At 42.4% G+C, this 22,494-nt stretch overlaps 1 protein-coding gene and 2 pseudogenes across 3 annotated transcripts in view; 2 read left to right on the top strand and 1 right to left on the bottom strand.

Moving 5' to 3' along the window:
- TRMT2B (tRNA methyltransferase 2 homolog B) overlaps positions 1–22,494 on the top strand; it is a gene marked incomplete at its 3' end in the record, with an annotated part of 140,493 nt that overhangs the window by 84,989 nt on the left and 33,010 nt on the right. The window lies entirely within an intron of this gene.
- LOC308511468 (cyclin-dependent kinase 2-associated protein 1-like) lies at positions 8,915–9,257 on the bottom strand (annotated as a pseudogene). The gene has a single exon. The product of its transcript is annotated as a cyclin-dependent kinase 2-associated protein 1-like (transcript).
- On the top strand, positions 20,855–21,218 carry LOC308535975 (selenoprotein K-like; annotated as a pseudogene). The gene has a single exon. The product of its transcript is annotated as a selenoprotein K-like (transcript).

Raw genomic sequence — 22,494 nt, 5'->3', positions numbered from 1 at the left:
GTCCATTTCTTTCACCAGGTGGGGGAAGTTTTCTGTCATTATTTCTTCAAAAAGGTTTTCAATATCTTGCCCTCTCTCTCCTTCTGGTACCCCTATAATTCTGATGTTGGTACGCTTGAAGTTGTCCCAGAGGTTCCTTACACTATCTTCATATTTTTTGAATCTCTTTTCTTTTTTCTTTTTCGGTTGGGTATTTTTTGTTTCTTTGCATTTCAAATCTTTGACTTGATTCTTGGGATCCTCTTGTCTGCTGTTGGAGCTCTGTAAAGTATTCTTTATTTCAGTCAGTGTATGCATAATTTCTAATTGGTCCTTTTTCATGACCTCCATGGTCTCACCATACTCCTTGAGGGATTCATTAAATTTATCGGCGGTTTCCATAAAATTCTTGACAAACCTTATAAACGTGGCCTTGAACTCTATATCCAGTCGTCTGGCCTCCTCCGTTTCTGCCAATTGTGACCTGTTTCTCTGTCTCCGCATTTTGGCTGCTTCCCTGTGTTGATAGAGTGGCCTGCGCGCCAGGTGTCCTGTAGGGCCCAGTGGCTCAGCCTCCCCAGTTACCTGGGGTGGACACTCTTGGTGCACTCTTGGTGCCTCGCTTGTTGTAGGATCACTGGGAGGAATTGACCTCCAGGCCAATTGGCTGTGGGAAGCAGCTGTGTCTGAAGTGGGAGAATGGACCCCCTCTGACCACTGGGTACAGTGGCTCCTGGATCTAAGGAGGTGCTAATTCAGCCCCTGCCTGAGGCCACACAGCAGGAACTATGAAGAGGCTCAGCTGTGAAGCAATGCAAGCTGCTGCGGGGCCTTGGGCCTTCTCTTGGAAGTTCCGGGTCTGGCTGGCCCGGCTGCAGTTAGGTAATTATCAGGTTGCAAAGTTCTGGGGCATTCACATGCAAAAGCCTCTGCTGCAGCCTGGGTGGGGCGGGGTCTCAGGGAGTCAAAGGGCGTAGAAAGAAGCAATGGCTGATTCTCCGCGCCCGGAGTCGCGCGTCTCAGTGTCCCGGCAATGGCTGCAAGCACCTCCGAGGGAAATCTGCCCCCAAGTTCGCCCTCTGCCGCCTGAGAGAGCAGCCTCTCCCCGTATGAGACCTGGGTCCCCAGAGACTTCCCGGAGCCGGAGATCAGAGCAGTCGGGAGCTTGTGATTCAAAAAGACAGCCGCGTCCTCAGGTGCCACCCCCTTTCCGCGCGCGCGAGCCGCTGCGTACCTCTGCACTCAGCCTCCGCAGCTCCTCTGGCTCTCAGCGTGCTTTTCTTTTCTTCTAGTTGTAGAAATTACACTCAGCCAGCCTTCCTGTTGTTTTGGACGATGTTTGCTCCGTCCTTTGGGCTAATTTTCAATTGTTGTGTGGGGCGACTATTTCCCGGTGTTTATCTATGCCGCCATCTTAGTTTCTCTCAATAATAACTTTAAATGTAAATGGATTAAATTCCCCAGTCAAAAGGCATTGGGTAAATGAGTGGATAAGAAAACATGACCCATATATCTGCTGTCTACAGGAAACCCACCTCAGAAAAAAAAGACGCACACAGATTGATGGTGAAGGGATGGAAAAAGGTTTTTCAGGCCAATGGAAGTGAAAAAAAAAGCCGGGGTAGCAATACTTATATCTGACAAATTAGATCTCAAAGTGAAGGACATAAAAAGAGATCAAGAAGGCCACTTCATAATACTAAAGGGAGCAGTCCTACAAGAAGAAATAACTATGGTAAATATATATGCTCCCAATATAGGAGCACCCAAATACATAAGAAATCTTCTGGAGGAGATCAAGGGAGAGATTGACAGCAATACAATCATAGCAGGGGACCTTAACACCCCATTATCTCCACTGGACAAATCCTCTAAACAGAAACTCAGCAAAGAAACATCAATCCTAAATGACTCACTAGATCAGATGGAATTAATTGACATCTTCAGAACATTTCACCCCAAAGCCACAGAATATACATTCTCCTCAGGTGCACATTTGTCATCTTCAAAAATAGACCATATATTGGGTCACAGACAAAGTCTCTTCAAATTCAAGAAAATTGAAATCATATCAAGCATCTTCTCAGAACACAAAGGCATAAAACTGGAAATCAACTACAACAAAAACAGTCCAGAAAAATCAAACACATGGAGACTAAATAGCATGCTATTAAACAACGACTGGGTTACCAGTGAGATCAAAGAAGAAATAAAAAACATCATGGCAAAAAATGACAATGAAAACACAACAATCCAAAACCTATGGGACACAGCAAAAGCAGTCTTGAAAGGGAAGTTCATAGCTCTACAAGCCTACTGCAAGAAACAAGAAACAATGAGAATAAATGACCTAACTCTACAACTCGAAGAGTTAGAAAGAGAGCAACAAAAAAGGCCCACTGTAAGCAGAAGGAAAGAAATAACAAAGATCAGAGCGGAGATAAACGACATAGAGACCAAAAAAACAATACAAAAGATCAACAAAACCAAGAGCTTGTTCTTTGAAAGGATAAACAAGATTGATACACCTCTAGCCAGCCTCACCAAGAAACAATGAGAGAGGACCCAAATAAACAAAATCAGAAATGAAAGAGGAGAAATAACAACAGACCCCATAGAAATACAAAGGATTGTTAGAAAATACTATGAACAACTCTACTCCAACACACTAGACAACCTGGAGGAAATGGACATATTCCTAGAAAAATACAACCTTCCAAAACTTAACCAGGAAGAATCTAAAAATCTCAATAGGCCAAAAACTATGGAGGAAATCGAAGCAGTAATCAAAAAGCTTCCAGCAAACAAAAGCCTGGGGCCAGATGGCTTCACAGGGGAGTTTTACCAAACATTCAAGGAAGACCTAAAACCTATCCTCCTCAGACTATGTCGAAAGATCCAAGAGGAAGGAACACTTCCCAGCTCATTCTATGAAGCCAACATCACCCTAATCCCAAAACCAGATAAAGACAATACAATGAAAGAGAATTATAGGCCAATATCCCTCATGAACATAGATGCCAAAATCCTCAACAAAATCCTAGCAAATTGGATCCAGCAGTACATCAAAAAGATCATACACCATTACCAAGTAGGATTTATCCCAGGGATGCAAGGATGGTACAATATCCGCAAATCAATAAACGTGATACATCACATAAACAAATTGAGAGATGAAAACCACATAGTCATATGAATTGATGCGGAAAAAGCATTTGACAAAATCCAACACCCTTTCTTGATAAAAACTCTCAGCAAGATAGGAATTGAGGGATCATACTTCAACATAATAAAAGCCATATATGACAAACCCACAGCCAACATCATAATCAATGGGCAAAAACTAAAACCATTCCCCCTAAAAACAGGAACAAGACAGGGATGCCCCCTCTCACCACTCCTGTTCAACATAGTACTGGAAGTACTAGCCATTGCGATCAGACACGAAGAAGAAATAAAAGGCATCCAGATTGGAAAAGAAGAAGTAAAACTGTCCTTATTTGCAGATGACATGATACTGTACATACAGAACCCTAAAGACTCCATCAAAAAATTATTAGACTTAATAAATGAATTTGGCAATGTAGCAGGATACAAAATTAATGCTAAGAAATCCATGGCATTTCTTTACACCAATAGTGAACTTACAGGAAGTGAAACTACAGAAGCAATCCCATTTACCATTGCACAAAAAAATTAAAATACCTAGGAATAAACTTAACTAAGGAGGTAAAAGAATTATATGCTGAAAACTACAGGACACTGAAAAAAGAGATAGAGGAAGACATAAACAGATGGAAGAATATACCATGTTCATGGATTGGTAGAATCAACATCATCAAAATGTCCATACTACCCAAAGCAATTTATAGATTCAATGCATCCCCATTAAATTACCAACAGCATATTTCACAAATCTAGAACGAACGTTCCAAAAATTCATCTGGAATAAAAAAAGACCCCGAATAGCTGCAGCAATCCTGAGAAAGAACAAAGTAGGTGGGATCTCAACACCAGATATCAAACTGTATTAGAAAGCCACTGTTCTTAAAACAGCTTGGTACTGGCACAAGAACAGACATATAGATCAATGGAATAGAATAGAGACCCCAGAAATCGACTCAAACCACTATGCCCAATTAATATTCGACAAAGTAGGCAAGAGCATACAATGGAGTCAAGACAGTCTTTTCAATAAATGGTGTTGGGAAAATTGGACAGATACATGCAAAAGGATGAAACTAGATCACCAACTCACACCATACACAAAAATAAACTCAAAATGGATAAAAGACTTAAACATAAGACGGGAAACCATAAAAATACTAGAGGAATCCACAGGCAGCGAAATCGCAAACATATGCCGAAGAAATTTCTTCTCTGATAATGCTCCTAGGGCAATGGAAACTAAAGAGAAAATAAACAAATGGGACTACATCAAAATAAGAAGCTTTTGCACAGCAAAGGAAACCATCAACAAAACAACAAGAAGACCCACTACATGGGAGAACATTTTTGCCAATGATACCACCTATAAGGGTTTAATTTCCAACATTTACAGGGACCTCATGAAACTTAACAAAAGGAAGATAAACAATCCAATGGAAAAATGGGCAACGGACCTAGATAGACACTTTTCGAAAGAGGACATACAGAAGGCCGAAAGACATATGAAAACATGCTCAAAGTCACTAATTATACGAGAGATGCAAATCAAAACGACAATGCGGTATCATCTCACACCTGTCAGAATGGCTATCATCAACAAATCAACAAACAACAAGTGTTGGAGAGGATGTGGAGAAAAAGGAACCCTTCTGCACTGCTGGTGGGAATTCAGACTGGTGCAGCCACTGTGGAGAACAGTATGGAGCTACCTCAGAAGACTAAAAATGGAACTTCCATTTGACCCAGTGATCCCACTACTAGGAATATATCCCAAGAAACCAGAAACACCAATCAGAAAGGATATATGCACCCCTATGTTCATAGCAGCACAATTCATCATAGCTAAGATTTGGAAACAGCCTAAGTGTCCATCAGCAGATGAGTGGATTAGAAAACTGTGGTACATATACACAATGGAATACTATGCTGCGGTAAAAAAAAAAGGAACTCTTGCCTTTTGCAACAGCATGGATGGAACTGGAGAGCATTATGCTAAGTGAAATAAGCCAGTCAGAGAAAGATAAATACCACATGATCTCACTCATTTGTGGATTATAGAGAACAACATAGACTGATGAAAAGGGACAGATCCAAAGACTGAGAAACAGTGATCAGGCTATCAATCCCCAGAAGGAAAGTAGGGGAGGGCGGGGGTAAGGGGAAGAGATCAACTGAAGGATTGGTATACATGTATATAAGCCAAACCAATGGACATGGACAACAGGGGGATGGGAGCATGAGTTTGTGTGTGTGGGGGAGGTTGGGGGTTAATGGGGGGGATGTGGACACATTTGTAATACCTTAACTAATAATAAAAAAGAAAAAAAAGAAAAAAAAAAAGAAAATTGTTCCCTTCGGAGTTCGACTCATCGCTATGATATGCGCTGACCACCAGTGGGCGGTGCGGAACGAAGGAAGGCCTCAGCCAACAGCTGGCAGTCGGGGGAAGGAAAGCCCTGATCGGCCCTGATCATTGGCCAGGCCTAGGGACCCTACCTGTGTATGAATTTCATGTACCGGGCCTCTAGTTATAGATAACATACCTTTGGAATGTCAGAGTACATTCCCTTTTCACAGACCCCTCAGGGCACAACCGATGTACCACAGCAGAGACTAGAAATCATCTTCGTTATTTTTATTGTGTTAATTGTTGACCATTACCTCTCCTATATGCACCCATATAAAAAATATATCATTTTACTTTTTATCCAATCCCAGAGGTTTCCCCCTGCTTTGCTTTCTCCTGCCTTCCTAATCTATCACCAATGAATTTCATGTAACCCAGTATGTCTTCTCTTTGGATTGTAATGCATAAAATAAGGTGCAAAACTGCCATTCTCTGGAGCATTACCTCAATGTGTTGAGATTTTGCTTCCTGGCAGTTGTCCACAGTTTGGCTCAAATAAACTTAACAAAAATTATTTACAGGTCTGAATGTTTCTTACATTGACATTTACTTAGTGTAGTGCAACAGGATTGCAAAGAAGCTCACTTAGGACCACCCCTCAGACCCGGACCTGGTCCTGGGATCCAGCAAAAGGCTCATCGAGCCCGCCAGATGCTGCCACATTGGGTGAACTTGGGTGAGTTGTATCTGGGATCGAGGACCTTCCCTTGCTTGTGGAAGAGGGTCTGACTTTATTTGAGTTGTGTTTGTTTTTTCTTTAATCCTCGAGGTAGAATTAAGGTTAAGGGTTGACATAAAACAGGCTAAAACAAGACAGGAGGAAAAATGGGTGGCTGGCTTTTAACTTTGGCTTTTCCACTGGAATTGCTTTCTGAGAGTCTGAACATAAAACCTTTGCCATATAAATGAGAGTTGAACTCATAGCTCCTAAGATAAGGGGCACCTCCTCTCTCGAACCCAAATCTCTGGTGTTTTTAGGCAACTAAGAATCCCTGTGGAGGTGTCAAATGTCATTCTTCACAACATGTAGGAACCTCATAGGGAAATGCCGTATAAAGGTTGCTTACCTATTGCTCTGAATCCTCATGGCTATATTAGAGAGCCAAGGAGAGAAACCGACTCACAAAAGAGAGCTGATTGTGACTCAAGGGGTGAGAGCCTCATGGAGCTCAACCCATAAGCAACACACTTCAACCTAATAACATCCCTAGGAAATTTTCTCAGACTATGCATATATATGTGTGCGTGTGTGTGTGTGTGTGTGTGTGTGTGTGTGTGTGTGTATACTAGTGGCCCAGTGCACGAAATTCGTGCACGGCGGGGGGGGGGGGCTTTCCCTCAGCCCAGCCTGCACCCTCTCTAATCGGGGAACCCTTGGGGGATGTCCGACTGCTGGTTTAGGCCCGATCCCTGGGATCCCCCTAACTGGCAGCCGGACATCCCTCTTGCAATGTGGGACCACTGGCTCCTAACTGCTCACCTGCCTGCTGACTTGATCTCCCTAACTGCTCTCCCTGCTGGCCTGACCCCCCTAACTAACTGCTCTCCCCTGCCAGCCTGATTGTCCTAACTGCTCTCCCCTACTGGCCTGATCGCCCCTAACCACCTCTGCCTCGGCCCCGCCACCATGGCTTTGTCCAAAAGGACATCCAGAAAGTTGTCTGGAAGTTGTTTGTTCTAATTAGCACATTACCCTTTTATTAGTATAGATTGATTTCAGAGAGGGAGGGAGATAGAAACATCAATGATGAGAGAGAATCATTGACTGACTGCCTCCTGCACGCCCCACACGGGATCAAACCCATAACCCGGGCATGTGCGCTGACCAGGAATTGAACTCTGGGCCCTTCAGTCCTCAGGCAGAGGCTCTATCCATTGAGCAACACTGGCCATGGATACACGTTTCCTTTCCACTGGAACGTGTTCTGTTTGCTGGAGCTGAAACACTGAAGCTGTCTCACTGAAGCAGAGTGGGGTGTAGTGGGTTGGAGTAGGTGAAGCCCCCTGAAAGCTGGAGAGGGGCCTTGTTTAACAGCCGGACTGTTTCATGGCTGTGCTGCCTCGCAGTTGAATGGCCACACTGTTGGGCTGTGCTACTGTCAGTGGGAGTTTACACAACTGAACTGTCTGCACGGATAGCTTCCTCCTCACCACACCCCCAAGCTGGGGGTTCCTCTTAGGGTTGAAGTGACACTGACCACCCTTGGTTGGTAGCCCAGTCGGCCACTTTGGAAAGAGAAGTGGGGAATCCCGATTTTACGTGAATGCTCCAATTTCTTAAGTTGGCAACTAATGTGAACTTCAGATGTTTGGGCCAAACCAGAGAGGTGGTCAGGTCTGTGTCCAGGCCACTGGGCGGCACTGGGCTCAGCCCAGCTGTAAAGGGACCCTAGGCGTCTGGGCAGGTGAAGGGGTTGGGGGTACGCTTGGGTAATTCCGATGTCACCCCACTTGGTTTTTTGTTTTTTTTTCCCCACGGATCACAATTTATTATAATCTGTTGGCAGCATAGATAGATACTAGTTACCAGAACTATGTCTTCATAGAAGTGGACAGTATGTAGCCATTCTATGGGGAACTGTGTGCACTTAAGCATCAGCATGATCTTTCAGTTTCTCTTTTTTGTTGTTAATGAAAATAAGCTTTATTACATCAAGTAATAAATACATACAAAGATGCAAACACTATTAGTCACTGTCTTCCAGATGTTTGGATCCACTGATGGGAAAGGCGGAACTGAAATGTGCATACATCCTTAGGGGAAATTTCAGGGGTCCTTGTCAGGCGAGGTTCAATAAATTGCTCTTTCTTCTGTATTTATAATTGTTCATTTTAAAGATTGACTTCAAAGTACTAATAGTCATGCAAATGCTTAAGAAAAAAAAAAGTTACATTGAAAAGAGTTTATACTGTGTGGTGAATGGGCACTGGCTACTAAAGCGCTGCCTCAGGACTCACTGAAACAAACCCTCAGAGTTGGATCAGCTCAGAAGAGAAACATAAAGAACCATGTGAGTAACAGAAATGTATCCAGAAGAGAAATATGTATCTGGGAGGCCAACTACAGTTTGCTGTGATAGGTAACTGACATGCATCATGTAAATCAGTGCTTTAAAAAAAAACACACAAAATGCCCTGGGTAGTTCCTAACTAATATGTAAATCTAATAACTGCAAAAATCTCTTCTCCATCTCAGCGATGGGAGGTTCAGAGCCTGATGAACCACGGGAGGGGCACGGGGAGGAGAAACCAAGCTGTTACCATTTTGAAACCAAGTTTCATCTGAAGGGGGTGCAAGCATGAGCTGTCACTCCTTGGAAGAAGAGGGAAAGCCTTTCACGCTGACTTAGGGGCTAGGTCCTAGGACCTGGTGTTCCGCTCCATCTCCTCCAAGCACTCCCGAACCAGCCCTGTCGTGTGGATGATGCCTCGTTTCAGTCTCTCCATCGCGCTCTTGCTGCCCGCTTACATGAGTCAGATCTCCTTCCCTAGTTCTTCAATGATGACCAGCAGCTCAGCATATTTTCTCTGGGGCACCTGGCTGTTCTCTGTTCCCTGCGTGTTAGAGATGGTGGTCCTAGTCACTCAGCAGCTGGCGGTACTGGGAAGACGTTGCCATGCTGGTGGAAGGCGGGTGAACGCTCCCAGAGGCCTTGATGGAGGTGGCGGGCATGTGCATGGTCAAGTTCAGTTTGTAAGACATCCCCCCCACCGCCCCCACCTCCCGCTGCGGGGCGCAGGCCCCATGAGACGGCATCGGCAGGCCTGGGGTCTGTGTGCCTGTCTGTGCGCCTGCCCAGCTCCCGCACACATTTTGTTGTTGACAGCTCGGGCACACTGACAAATATGGTCGTCCCCTCACCCTGACACTGCCGCAGTATCATGATCTTTCAGTTTCTTGATGTTCTGCTTGTGCTGCTCAATTTCTTTCTGCAGATGCTCAATCTCCTTTTTATGATGAGTGATCTCTTCTTCATGTTGTTTCTTCAAGGCTGCCAGCTGTTCTTTAATCCGCTCTGGGAAGTATCCTTCCTCTTCAGCATTCTCTTTTTTTGTGAAGGTCCCCATGGCTTCCCTGATTGCGCCTGCCTTGGAGCTGAAATTATCTGACCATTGCAGCCAAAGTCTCTGGCTTGCATGGCCCTCACCCCCCACACTTCAAGCCGCAGATGTGCCACTGATGCAGAGACTGCCCTGGTTGTCAGTGCCGTGCAGTTCCAGACCACCCCACTTAGTTTTAAATGCAAACCTGCCGTGGACAGGCCTTGAAGGTCTTTTTTCCATGGCGATCACGGGGAAGCAGGCCAGCCGGCACCCCTGGTGCCAAGGGTCCGGGGGTGCCAGCTGGCCTCATCAGCAGCTCTCTCTGCCTCCAATCCACAAAGCAATCACTGATCACCGGCCGCCTTTGCCCGCCCCCCACCTCTTGCCTGCCGCCTGGGTTTCCAATCCCTTTCGCCTCCCAGCATTGTGGCTATGTATGCAAATTAACCGCCATCTTTGTTGGCAGTTAATTTGCATATCTCCCTGATTAGCCAATGGGAAGGGTAGCGAAGTTACGGCTAATTACCATGTTTCTCTTTTATTAGATAGGATGTGTGTGTGTGTGTGTGTGTGTGTGTATACATATATATACATATATGTATACACACACACACACTAGGGGCCCGGTGCACGAAATTCGTGCACTGGGTATGGGGGGGGAGTGTCCCTCAGCCCAGCCTGCCCCCTCTCACATACTGGGAGCCCTCAGGCGTTGACCCCCATCACCCTCTAATCGCAGGATCGGCCCCTTGACCAGGCCTGATGCCTCTGGCAGAGGTGTCAGGCCTAGGCAGGGGACCCCCAGCTCCCTGCAGTTGCAGGCTCCGCCCCTGCCCAGACCTAACGCCTCTGGCTTAGGCGTCCGGCCCAGGCAGTGGGGATCCGCAGCTGCAGCGGCGCCGCAATTGTGGGCTTCGCTTTAGGCCCAGGCAAGGGACCCCTAGCTCCTGGGACTGCCAGCTTCGACCGTGCCCAGCTCCCATCACTGGCTCCACCCCTACTTCCTGCTATCACTGGCCAGGGCGGAAAAGGCACCTGATTCTCCGATCATGGCTGGGGGGCAGGGCAAAGGCTGGCCCCCAGCTCTTAGCTCCCCCCTGGGTTTCTGATCACTGTCAGTGGCAGGGGGCTTCTTCCTGCTTTCCCTTTCGCCTCCCTGCATTGTGCCTACATATGCAAATTAACTGCCATCTTGTTGGCAGTTAACTGCCAATCTTAGTTGGCAGTTAATTTGCATATAGCCCTGATTAGCCAATGAAAAGGGTAGCGCCGTATGCCAATTACCATTTTTCTCTTTTATTAGTGTAGATATGTAAAATTAGCATAGGAAATTATGATTCAAGGCCAAAATCTCCCAGGCCTAAGCCCTCATACTCCTGGTAGGAAGCCTTTTACTTGCAAGTGCTTTACAGAAATGGGAAGATTTAACTAGAAAATATCAACATGAAATGGCTAAAATGCAGTTGTTTTGGGGTGAATAAATTATTTTTTTACATGCAAAAGTTAGAAAAATTACAGCTCTAAAATTAAACTGAATGAATGGGAAGCGTATCATGATTTGGAAATTAGAAGGTTTTAGGAGAAGCACAGATAAAATCTTTTTTTAAAAAGAAATTAAGAAATTTTAGATACTATCTCTGAACTCTCCTGAAGCTAAGAAATGTCTACATCCCATTCCTCTGCCTTCTATACCTCCTCCACTATATCCTTTGCTCTCTGAGCTTCCATGTCTGGACTTCCACTTCCCCTCCCTTCTTCTTTCCCCTTCTATCTCCTTCCCTACTACTCCCTACAGACTTAAAGGAAAATGAGAATAAGAATTCTAACAGCTTCCTTTGGAAAAAATCTGGTCTTAGTGAGACATGAACCAGCAATTGTTCCTAATTTTCTCCAGGACCCTGATGGGTTCACACAGAAATTTAACTGTTAGAACATGCAACCCTGGCTATTTTAACCTGTTCCAATTAATATACCTACTGGTTTCTGGGAGCAAAACCAACAGAACTACTAAATAAGGTTCACAAGAAAACTCCTGTAGAGAAGTCTGTCCACTTTAAGGATTATAGGAAACTGAAATCAGATTTAGAAAAACAAAAACAGGATCAAGTCTGAGGACTATGAGAAAGTGTTTCCCCTTCTCCTTATTGATAGTTTAGGAGAAATTAAAATTACCATTAAAAGGGGGGCTAATAGCCCTAGCCAGTTTGGTTCAGTGGATAGAGCGTTGGCCTGAGGATTGAAAGGTCCCAGGTTCTATTCCCGTCAAGGGTATGTACCTTGGTTTGCAGCCTCTTCCCTGGCCCGGACCTAGGTTGGGGCGATTGCAGGAGGCAACCAATCCATATGTTTCTCTCACATTGATGTTCTCTCTATCTTTCCCTCTCTTTTCCACTCTACCTAAAAATCAATGGAAAAACATCCTCGGGTGAGGGTTAAATAAAAAAGGGGGGAAGCTTATAATTCCATGTATGAGCCCTTGTAATTTTCCTATCCTTTCAGTAAAGAAACCAAATGGAAAAAGATGGAGATTTGCACAAAGTCTCAGAGCTATAAATAAGCTAGTTATTTCTATACATTCTCTGGTTGCAAATACACATTCCTTATTATTAGTCATTCCTGTGTCTGCCAGTATTTTTCAATAATAAAATTATGTAGTGCCTTTTTCAGCATTCCAGTAGAAAGACAATATCTTCTTGCTTTCACCTGGGAAGATTACAAGTTTACTTGGACAGTAATGCCCCAGGGATGTACAAAGAGTCCCACCTATTGTTTTAGATACTAAAAGCTGGTTTAAATGATGTTAAATTTCCTAGAGATTCCACTCTAACCCTATATGTGGGTGATTTAGTTTTAGACTCTAGAAAATTACTAGACTCCCAAAAGAACGTTCAGAGTGCTTGACTAATTTCCCTTGTGCTGAAGTATTTAGAACTTTAACTTTAACGTCACATGCTCTTCAAAGTCAAGAGAAAGCAACATATAACTGACCATGTTGGAAAACGGGTTCAGGTAGGAATATGCCTACTCTGTCTAGAGTTTGTCCTTGTGATTTATTAATAGTCATCACAAATGCTGGCATCACGGGAAACGGTCCTTGAATCAATTTAAATGGGAGGCTAGTGTCAGATGGGGACAAATCAATTCTTAGAATCAGAACAACCTCTCCCTCTGCAGATCCTATTAATACTTTAGCTTCGATAATGTTAGGTCTTAATCTTTTGATAATAAATCTGGTACCATTACAAAGACTCCATTTACTATTAAGATTTTTCAATAGCATGATGATTGTACCCACTTTCAATTTTAATTTATGACACGGCATTCCTGAAGGAGTAATACTATTAAGAAATTTGATGGGAAAATTTTCCTTTTCAGCATCATCTGTGGAATCAATGGAATCATCACTCAAATATGTGTGAAAATTTCCATTGGGTATATCCAAAATTTCTTCATTTACTTTTTGAACGTGCTCATTTTTTGGACAAAGAAATGCACGTTTAGATACATTTTTAATATTATCTATAGATATACTATTTCCAAAGGTAGCTTCAATAATAGATCCATTACAAATCATTTCACAGGGGATTTCAATAATATCCATTCCTAAATGAAAACTGCTATCAAGTTTGCCATCTCCAAGTTTTACTAACCATTCACTATAAGCAGAATCCTCTGATCTCATATTTGTTTTAAGAGACAACTTTCTGAAACATCCCCAAACATTTCAGTACTTTAAACTCGTTTGTACTATGGCCAATTGCATAGCATGCGGTACAATACTGAGACACTGTTGAAAATCCCCTCCAAGAAGGAGAACTTTCCCACCAAATACAACATTCAAATTTTTCTTAGTAATCTGTCTATGGCAGTGATGGCAAATCTTTTGAGCTTGGTGTGTCAGCATTTTGAAAAACCCTAACTTAACTCTGGTGTTGTGTCACATATAGAAATTTTTTGATATTTGCAACCGTAGTAAAACAAAGACTTATATTTTTGATATTTATTTTATATATTTAAATGCCATTTAACAAAGAAAAATCAACCAAAAAAATGAGTTTGTGTGTCACCTCTGACACGCGTGTCATAGGTTCGCCATCACTGGTCTATGGCGTTTATAGCATAACTGGATGCTATGGTGCATTCATCAGTAATGAGAAGTTGGGCCTTTTTAATAGTTTTAGCAACTTCACTGTTTATATCAAGTCTAGAAATTGAAGTTTCATTTAGTGGAATGGGTAATTTATATTGGGAATGAACAGTGCTTCCACCGAGAAGTAAATTTGCAGCAATTCCTGTAGATGCTGTGGCTAAAACAGTACTACCACGACCTCTAATATAATGTATTAAAACTTTATAAACTTGATAAACATATGCCTCCACGCTCCGAGGGCTAGTTCCTGCCTCAAACCTCAATGTGACCCAGGACTCAGTGCGTCCATGCTCCAAAAGCCGGTACCTGCCTCAAACCTTGCCCTTACCAGAAACAGCTCGGGGAGGGTGCAGCTGTGGCTAAGAGGACCCAGGACTCAGTGCATCCACGCTCCGAGGGCGGGTTCCTGCCTGAAACCTCACCGCCCTCGTGGGAAACAGCTTGGGGAGGGTGCAGCCATTTCCAAGACAACCCCTGCAGGACTGCCTTCCGGTTGGTCGAGCCTCAGTCATGATGTTACACCAGGGTTTTTATATAAGTAGAAAAATATTTTTATTGATTTCAGAGAGGAAGGGAGAGGGAGAGAGAGAAACATCAATGATGAGAGAGAATAATCATTGTATGCATATGATCAGCTTCCTCCTGCATGTCCCCTACTGGGGATCGAGCCTGCAACCCCAGCATGTGCCCTGGCCACAAATCAAACCATGGCCTCTCTTGGTTCACAGCTTGATGCTCAACCACTGAACCACACCAGCTGGGCTGCTTTTGGCTTTTATTGCAGAGGGGCTGTCAAGTAAATTTGGAATTGTTCATGTCTAATGCTTTGTTACAGGTGTGTTGCTTAAAAGTGTGTGTGCCGATAGAGAAACCTATGTTGCCAAAGATTATGAAATGTATTTATAAAAATCAATCTAGGGAATACTGGTTGCTTACTTTTTTGTTTATCATTGGAAATTAAAGTTTCTAAATGTTAGAAATTCTAATTAAGTTTGAAATAAATTATATAGTTTTGGTCATATAAAATACGGAGATTTATTTTTAAAGGAAAAGAAAAAAAGTGAGTTATTCTCTTGTGTATGGTCTTTATATGTATAATTTGTATGTGATAGATGTTCATCTGTGTACTGTATTATGTGGTGCTTTTTCAGCCTCCTGAAGGCATTACTAGGGTGTAATCTTTTATTGGCATACAAAGATTAAATATCTTACAGAAAAGCAAAATTTTTATCAATTGCATTATAATCAAATCTATAATCATTACAATTTAAGTTTTGTCATTTATAGACATTGTTCTATTCTAATACATTTACAAATATGTTACATCTTTATTTTTATTTAAATTATTTATTTTAAAAAGTATTACATATGTCCCCTTTTTCCCCCATTGACCTCTCCCACCCGCTCCCGCCCCCCAGCACATGCCCTCACCCCCTTACTGTCTGTGCCCATTTGTTATGCTTATATGCATGCATACAAGTCCTTTGGTTGATTTCTCCCCCTTACTCCCACCCTCCCCTACCTTCTCTCTGAGGTTTGACCGTCTGATTGATGCTTCTCTGTCTCTGGATCTGTTTTTGTTCATCAGTTTATGTTGTTCCTTATATTCCATAAATGAGTGAGATCATGTGATATTTATCTTTCTCCGACTAGCTTATTTCACTTAGCATAATGCTCTCCAGGTACATCCATGCTGTTGCAAATGGTAAGAGTTCTTTCTTTTTTACATCAGTGTAGAATTCCATTGTGTATATGTACCACAGTTTTTTAATCCACTCACCTGTTGATGAGAACTTAGGTTGTTTCCAAATCTTAGCTATAGTGAATTAATACGCTACATCTTTAGAAAGATCCATGAAAAGGACTCTGACTTGCTCTAAATTACAGGTTTCTAAGCAGGTCATATCTTTGTCCTAGATGATGATATATAGAACTCTAAGGGGTAACTGAATTCATGAAAATATTAGCAAATCAGGATAAATAAAAATATTGGTGATGGGACTAAATGAACTGAGGATAATTATTATGCTTATGACTCTGTTTTAAATATTGCTGCATTTTAAATCTTTTTGTTTTCCAAATATAATGAAAACTAAAAGATATTCTGCATCATTATCAAGGACTCATTAACCAAGTTATAGGGACTGATAAATTAGTAACTTTCATTTCAGCATGTGTTCCCCAGAGATGAAGGGTTCAATGACTATGACTTACATCCAGGAGATTTTTTTGCATTGGAAAATATATCAATTAGAGACTCTCCAACATTGTTGGAAAGGACCCTATTAGGTACCTAACCACAAATGGACATCTGCCCCTATCTCTAACACTTGCTTTCATCTACAGTGAAGATCAAAGACTTTTCAAGGATCAAAAGCCCAAACATCAGAAATAGACAGCCATCCTGAGACACCGACAAGCCCAAGATACCTACACATTAATGTTGCTGTTGGAAGAACCAAGATGGAGGTGTAGATAAAAGCTGGTACTAGCCACCTCCCACAACCACATCAAAATTACAAGTAAAGTACAGAATAACCATCATTCAGAACCGCCTTAAAGCTGGCTTAATGAAAGTCCCACAACAAGAGAAGGAAAGAGAGTATATCAAGATTGGTAGGAGGGGCAAAGGCATGGAATGGGCTGGTCTGACACCCACCTGTGGCATTTTTTTTTCAATTAAAAGGATATCTCAGCTACAGAGGCCTCTCATGAGAAGCAAAAGGTCCAAGCCCCACACCAGAATCCCAGCCCAGGATTCCAGAGCTAGGAAGAGAAGTCTCTGTAACATCAGGCCATAAAAAAATAGCAGGGATTCTGGCAGAGTGACGTGGAGGTGGCTGGAGCCCCAGGCAGTTCTTGTACGGTCCCACTTCCTCTGAACTCCAGTGCCTTTGGGGGGTCCAGGAACATATGGGGGGGGGGCGGGAATTGGATTGTCTCCATCAGGGCAGGAACTCAGGGGTGGCTTTCTCCTTCCCCCTGGCCCCAGTGGATGAAAGTTAGGGGTGGTCACAGGGGTCATTGTTCCTGTGATGGGACCTCCTTGCCACAGAGCTGACTGGCAGCCATATCTGAGTTTATATCAGGGTTACCCATACTGTTTTCTCTACCCTAATGATTCCCTGAGACCCTGCCCTATCCAATTTGCAGCCCCACCAAAGCTTTTTGCAATGGCTTTTCATATGAATGGCCTGTCCTTGCTCAGACTTTTCTAACATCTCTCAAACAAGCAGCAGCTGGCATCAGCATGCCCCAAACCTGTCAATAAGAACCCCAAGACTCGCCGAAACCGGATTGGCTCAGTGGGTAGAGCGTCGGCCTGCGGACTGAAAGGTCCCAGGTTCGATTCCGGTCAAGGGCATGTACCTGGGTTGCGGGCACTTCCCCAGTGGGGGATGTGCAGGAGGCAGCTGATTGATGTTTCTCTCTCATCGATGTTTCTAACTCTCTATCTCTCTCCCTTCTCTCTGTAAAAAATCAATAAAATATATTAAAAAAAAAGAACCCCAAGACTCAGCACTAGCACCAGCCTGCCTTGCTTCACAGCTGGGCCTCATATGGGCACTTCCAAGCATAATACAAATATATATCTGTAGATTGCCTGGTAGCTCATGCTGGGTGGTCCAAGACAGTGGCTGACTTTGCACCTCTCTGGAGGTCCTAGAGCCAGTGCAACTGGACAGCTTCAGACCATACTGGATTACAACTCTACACATTCATAAGTGATACACTCAAGGAGCAGACTCAGTGAGCACCAAAACCCCACTGAAGCAAGTTCTGCTCCATAGGGGTATCTCCTGCACAGCAGGTCTTTTGCTATAGTCACAGCTGGTCCTCAAAGCTAGTTGGCCTAGAGGTCGATTCCTTCCAGTGATGCCAACAGCCATCAAGGCTCAACTATAACAAGACTATGCACACTGCCCACACAGGGCTATACCTAGAGGGCCCAGTGCATGTGACTGGGAGGCTGAGCCACTGAGACCTATAGGACAGCTATAACACAAGGCCACTCTACCAAGTCTGGGAGACATAGAAGATCTACCTAACACATAGAAACAAACACAGGGAAACAGCCAAAATGTGGAGACAAAGAAACATGTCACAAATGCAAGAAATGGAAATGAGCAAACTACTGGATACAGAGTTCAAAACAATGATAAGTTTGTTCAAGGATTTTAATGAGACCTTCAAGGTACTTAGTGAGACTTAAAGAATCTTAGCGAGAATTTCAAAGACATGAAAAAGGATCATCAGAAATTAAGCATATACTAACCAAAATAAATAATAATATACAGGGATTCAACAGTAGAGTAAAGCAAGCATATAAAACTCATGGCTTGAGAATCAAATCAACAATTTGGACTATGAGGAAGCAAAAAGCACCCAATCAGAAGAGCAAACAGAAAAATAAAAAAAAATATGAAAAAAGTATAAGGAGCCTCTGGGACAGCTTCAAACATATGAACATTCATATTATGGGGGTGCAGGAAGGAGAAGAGAGAGAGCAAGATATTGAAAACCTGTTGAAGAAATTGGGACAGAAAACTTTCCCTACCTCGTTAAAGAAATAGACTTACAAGTCCAAGAAGTGTAAAGAGTCCCAAACAAAAGGAAACCAAAGAGGCCCACACCAAGACACATCATAATTAAAATGCCAATGGCAAAAGACAGAGAATCTTAAAAGCAGCAAGAGAAAAGCATTAGTTACCTACAAGGGAGCACCCATACGACTGTCAGCTGATTTGTCAACAGAAACTTTACAGGCCAGAAGGTAGTGGCAAGAAATATTCAAAGTGATGAATAGCAAGAACCTACAACCAAGATCCAAGATTACTTTACCCAGCAAAGCTATCATTCAGAATTGAAGGTCAGATAAAGAGCTTCACAGACAAGAAAAAGCTAAAGGAGTTCATCATTACCAAGCCAGTATTACATAAAGTGTTGAAGGGTATTGTTTAGGAATAGGAAGGAGAAGGAGAAGGAGAAAAGAAGAAGAAGAAGAAGGAGAAGGAGAAGGAGAAGGAGAAGGAGAAGGAGAAGGAGGAGAAGAAGAAGAAGGAGGAGGAGGAGGAGGAGGAGGAGGAGGAGGAGGAGGAGGAGGAGGAGGAGGGATTAAAAATATGAACCATAAAAAGGCTATAAATACATATCTATGAATCTAAAATCAAAATAAATGAATAAGAAATCTAATGTACAAAATAAACTAATGAATAAAATAGCATCAAAGGCATGGAAACATGGAACAGACTGACAAATCTGAGGGAAGGGGGACCAGGGGGCGGAGAAGAGATTAACCAAAGATCTTATATGCATTTGTGCATTACCTATAGACACAGACAATAGGGTGGTGAAGGCCTGGGGTGGGGCAGGAATGGGTTGGAGGGGAGCCATGGGGTGATAAAAGGGATATTTATAATATTCTCCACAATAAAGATTTAAAAAATAAAAGGGTGAAATTAAAAAAAAATGCTGCTGCTGCTAATCCTATCTAATAAAGAGGGACTATGCTAATTGACCCTCATGCTGTTGCAAAGATGGCGGCACCCACAGCCAATAAGGAGGGAATATGCTAATTGACAGTCCTGCCCTCAAATATGGCGGCGCCTACAGCCATGAAATGGCAGCGCCCAGTCCCCTTAGCCCTGTTGGGGCACCTGCCTCTGGAGTCCCCCAGTCCCCTCAGCCCCCCAGCTGCCCAGGGCCGGTCTGAGACGCAGGCAAGCCTTGGATGGCGACTTCCCAGCCACCCAGGGCCACCTGAGGCTCAGGTATCCAGGGCCAGCCGAGGCTTGCGCTGCTGGCAGTGGCAGCAGCAGAGGTGTGATGGGGCATCGCCTTCCCCTAATTTCCAGGTCTCCTCCCGCCCCTGAGGGCTCCCGGACTGTGAGAGGGGGCAAGCCCAGCTAAGGGATCCCCCCTCCAGGGCATGAATTTTCATGCACTGGGCCTCTAGTAGTAGTAATAATAATAATAATAATAATAATAATTGTTCTTTAGGTTATTCTCAAACCCTGTGTATATAGTCCAACTGTTAATAATAACTGAAGGTATGTAACATAACTTTTTGTATTATCAGTAATACTCTTATGGTTTCTCTTTTTAAATTTAGAGCAAATGGTATTGCAAAAAATTAGTGAAAAAGAAATATTAATATATACAGGCCTGTCGGTGTCTCAGGATGGCTGTCTATTTCTGAGGCTTGAGGTTTGAAAAGTCTTTGATCTCCAGTGTAGATGGAGGCAGTTGTCAAAGACAGGGGCAGTTGTCCATTCACAGTTAGGCTCCTGATAAGGTAAGATCCTTTCCAACACTGTTGGAGAGAGCCTTTAATTAATGTCTTTCCCAATAGACAAAAAAATCTCCTGGTTGTAAGTTGTGGCCTTTGAAGTCTTCGTATCCCAGAAGCACACTCTGAAATGAATGTTACTAATTTATCAGTCCCCATAACCTTGTTAATTGAGCCATTCATAATACTAGTAATGCAGAATGCTTTATTTGGAAAACGAAAAGATTTAAAATGCAGCAATATTTAAAACAGTCATAAGAATAATAATTATCCTCAGTTTGTTTAGTCCCACAACCATTTTTATCTTATTATTTGCCAGTATTTTCATGAATTCAGTTATTCCTTAGAGTTCCATGAATCTTCATCTAGTTAGTACAAAGATATTATCTGCTTAGAAACCTGTAATCTAGCATAAGTCAGATTTCTTTTCATGGATCTTTCTAAGAGTAAAACAATGACTGTCTATAAATGACAAAACTTAAAGTGGCATGGTTATAGATTCGATTATAATGCAATGGATAAAAAAAAAAAAAACTTTGGAGGCCGTTCTGTCGCCCGGGAGGAGGAGAACAAGGATCAAGATGGGAAGGCCAGAGAGGGTTGGGGGGGGGGGTGGGTTGGTAAGAGATCAACCGAAGGACTTGTATGCATGCATATAAGCATAACCAATGGACACAAGACACTGGGGGGCATGGGAGGCTAGGGGAAGGTAAAGGGGAGAAAAAAGGAGACAATATATAATACTCTGTAATACTTTAAGCAATAAAACAATTTAAAAAAATAAAAATAAAGAAATTTTAACTAAAAAAAAAAAAAGATGGTTTACATCACAAACAGTTAAGTTTTGGACAGCAGGAGTCAGTCCCCATGGAGATTATCTTTGATAACAGCTTTCTTCTGGGGAATAGCTGAGTTTGTGGTTTTGTTTTTCAAAACTCTGCTTCAGCAAGATGTGAAAAAGGGAAGAGGCTACGGAAACTCATCTGATTCCAGATATGATGATGGAAGAGGTCCCCCAGGAAACCCTCCCAGAAGAATGGGTCGAATTAATCATCGGCGTGGCCCCAGTCCTTCTCCAATGGCTGGTGGATGAGGAAGGTAAATGTCTGCTCTAAGAAGCAGACAACTGGACATGCACATTCATAGCGGAAGAAAACCATCAAACAGTGGAGGGCTGACCAGGCTGGAGAAGTTAATAAATGTGTATATCTAAACAAGAATTACTGTGTCCTCACAGACGAATGAGATCGTCTTGGGAATTCCCTCACAGGGATCTGGCATGACTGACATGCAATTCTATAAATGCAAATATTTGTCTCATTATCTTTTTGTATAGTTTATTGAAAGTATTAATATCGTTTAATAAGTAAATATTTTTAGGTTACATAATTGACTACTCATCTTTATATAATTAAAACTCCGAATTTGAAGAAAATTAAAAGGCTATGTATTTAGTACTATTGGTGTCCTTTTTCAACTTCTGAAAATGTTCATTGTTAATTTGTTCTCATTTATAAATAAATCACATTGTATTTAAAAAACAAACAAACAAACAAACAAAAAAACCTTGCTTTTCTGTAAGATATAACATTCCAAGACAAAAAAAAGTTGGTAAGTAATAATTACTGTAAAATGACATAGAATAATATAAAGTCCATATATATTCAATATACAATTTCAATATATAAAAGGCAAATGATATTCAAGATTTTAAAACATTGCACAAATATCCAGAATACCACTACCAGCTGCCCCCACAGGGAACCATCACTCTTGGCTTACCCAGTGTCATTGACAGACATCTGCTATCCCTGGGATCTCCCTGTTTAAACTTGACTTTGAATCTTTACAAGTTCTTCCTTAGGGGCAGGCTGAACTCTTTAGAACATACAGTTTAATAAAAATATATGCATACAAATAGAAGTTACTATTTTTTTTAATTAAATCTTTATTGTTCAGATTATTACATTCGTTCCTCTTTTTCCCCCCCATAACTCCCCTCCTCCCAGTTCCCACCCTACCCTCCGCCCTCACTCCCCACCCACTGTCCTCATCCATAGGTGCACGATTTTTGTCCAGTCTCTTCCCGCATCTCCCACACCCCTTTCCCCCCCAAGAATAGTCAGTCCATTCCCTTTCTATGTCCCTGATTCTATTATAATCACCAGTTCATTCTGTTCATCAGATTATTTATTCACTTGATTTTTAGATTCACTTGTTCATAGATGCATATTTGTTGTTCATAATTTGTATCTTTACCTTTTTCTTCTTCTTCCTCTTGTTAAAGGATACCTTTCAGCATTTCATATAATACTGGTTTGGTGGTGATGAACTCCTTTAGCTTTTCCTTATCTGTGAAGCTCTTTATCTGACCTTCAGTTCTGAATGATAGCTTTGCTGGATAAAGTAATCTTGGTTGTAGGTTCTTGGTATTCATCACTTTGAATATTTCTTGCC

Source organism: Myotis nattereri (genome assembly GCF_964212035.1).
Source record: "Myotis nattereri genome assembly, chromosome: X".
NCBI classification, from domain to species: domain Eukaryota; kingdom Metazoa; phylum Chordata; class Mammalia; order Chiroptera; family Vespertilionidae; genus Myotis; species Myotis nattereri.
Note: the sequence above shows the minus strand (reverse complement) of the source record. Positions and strands in the feature narration are given on the sequence as shown.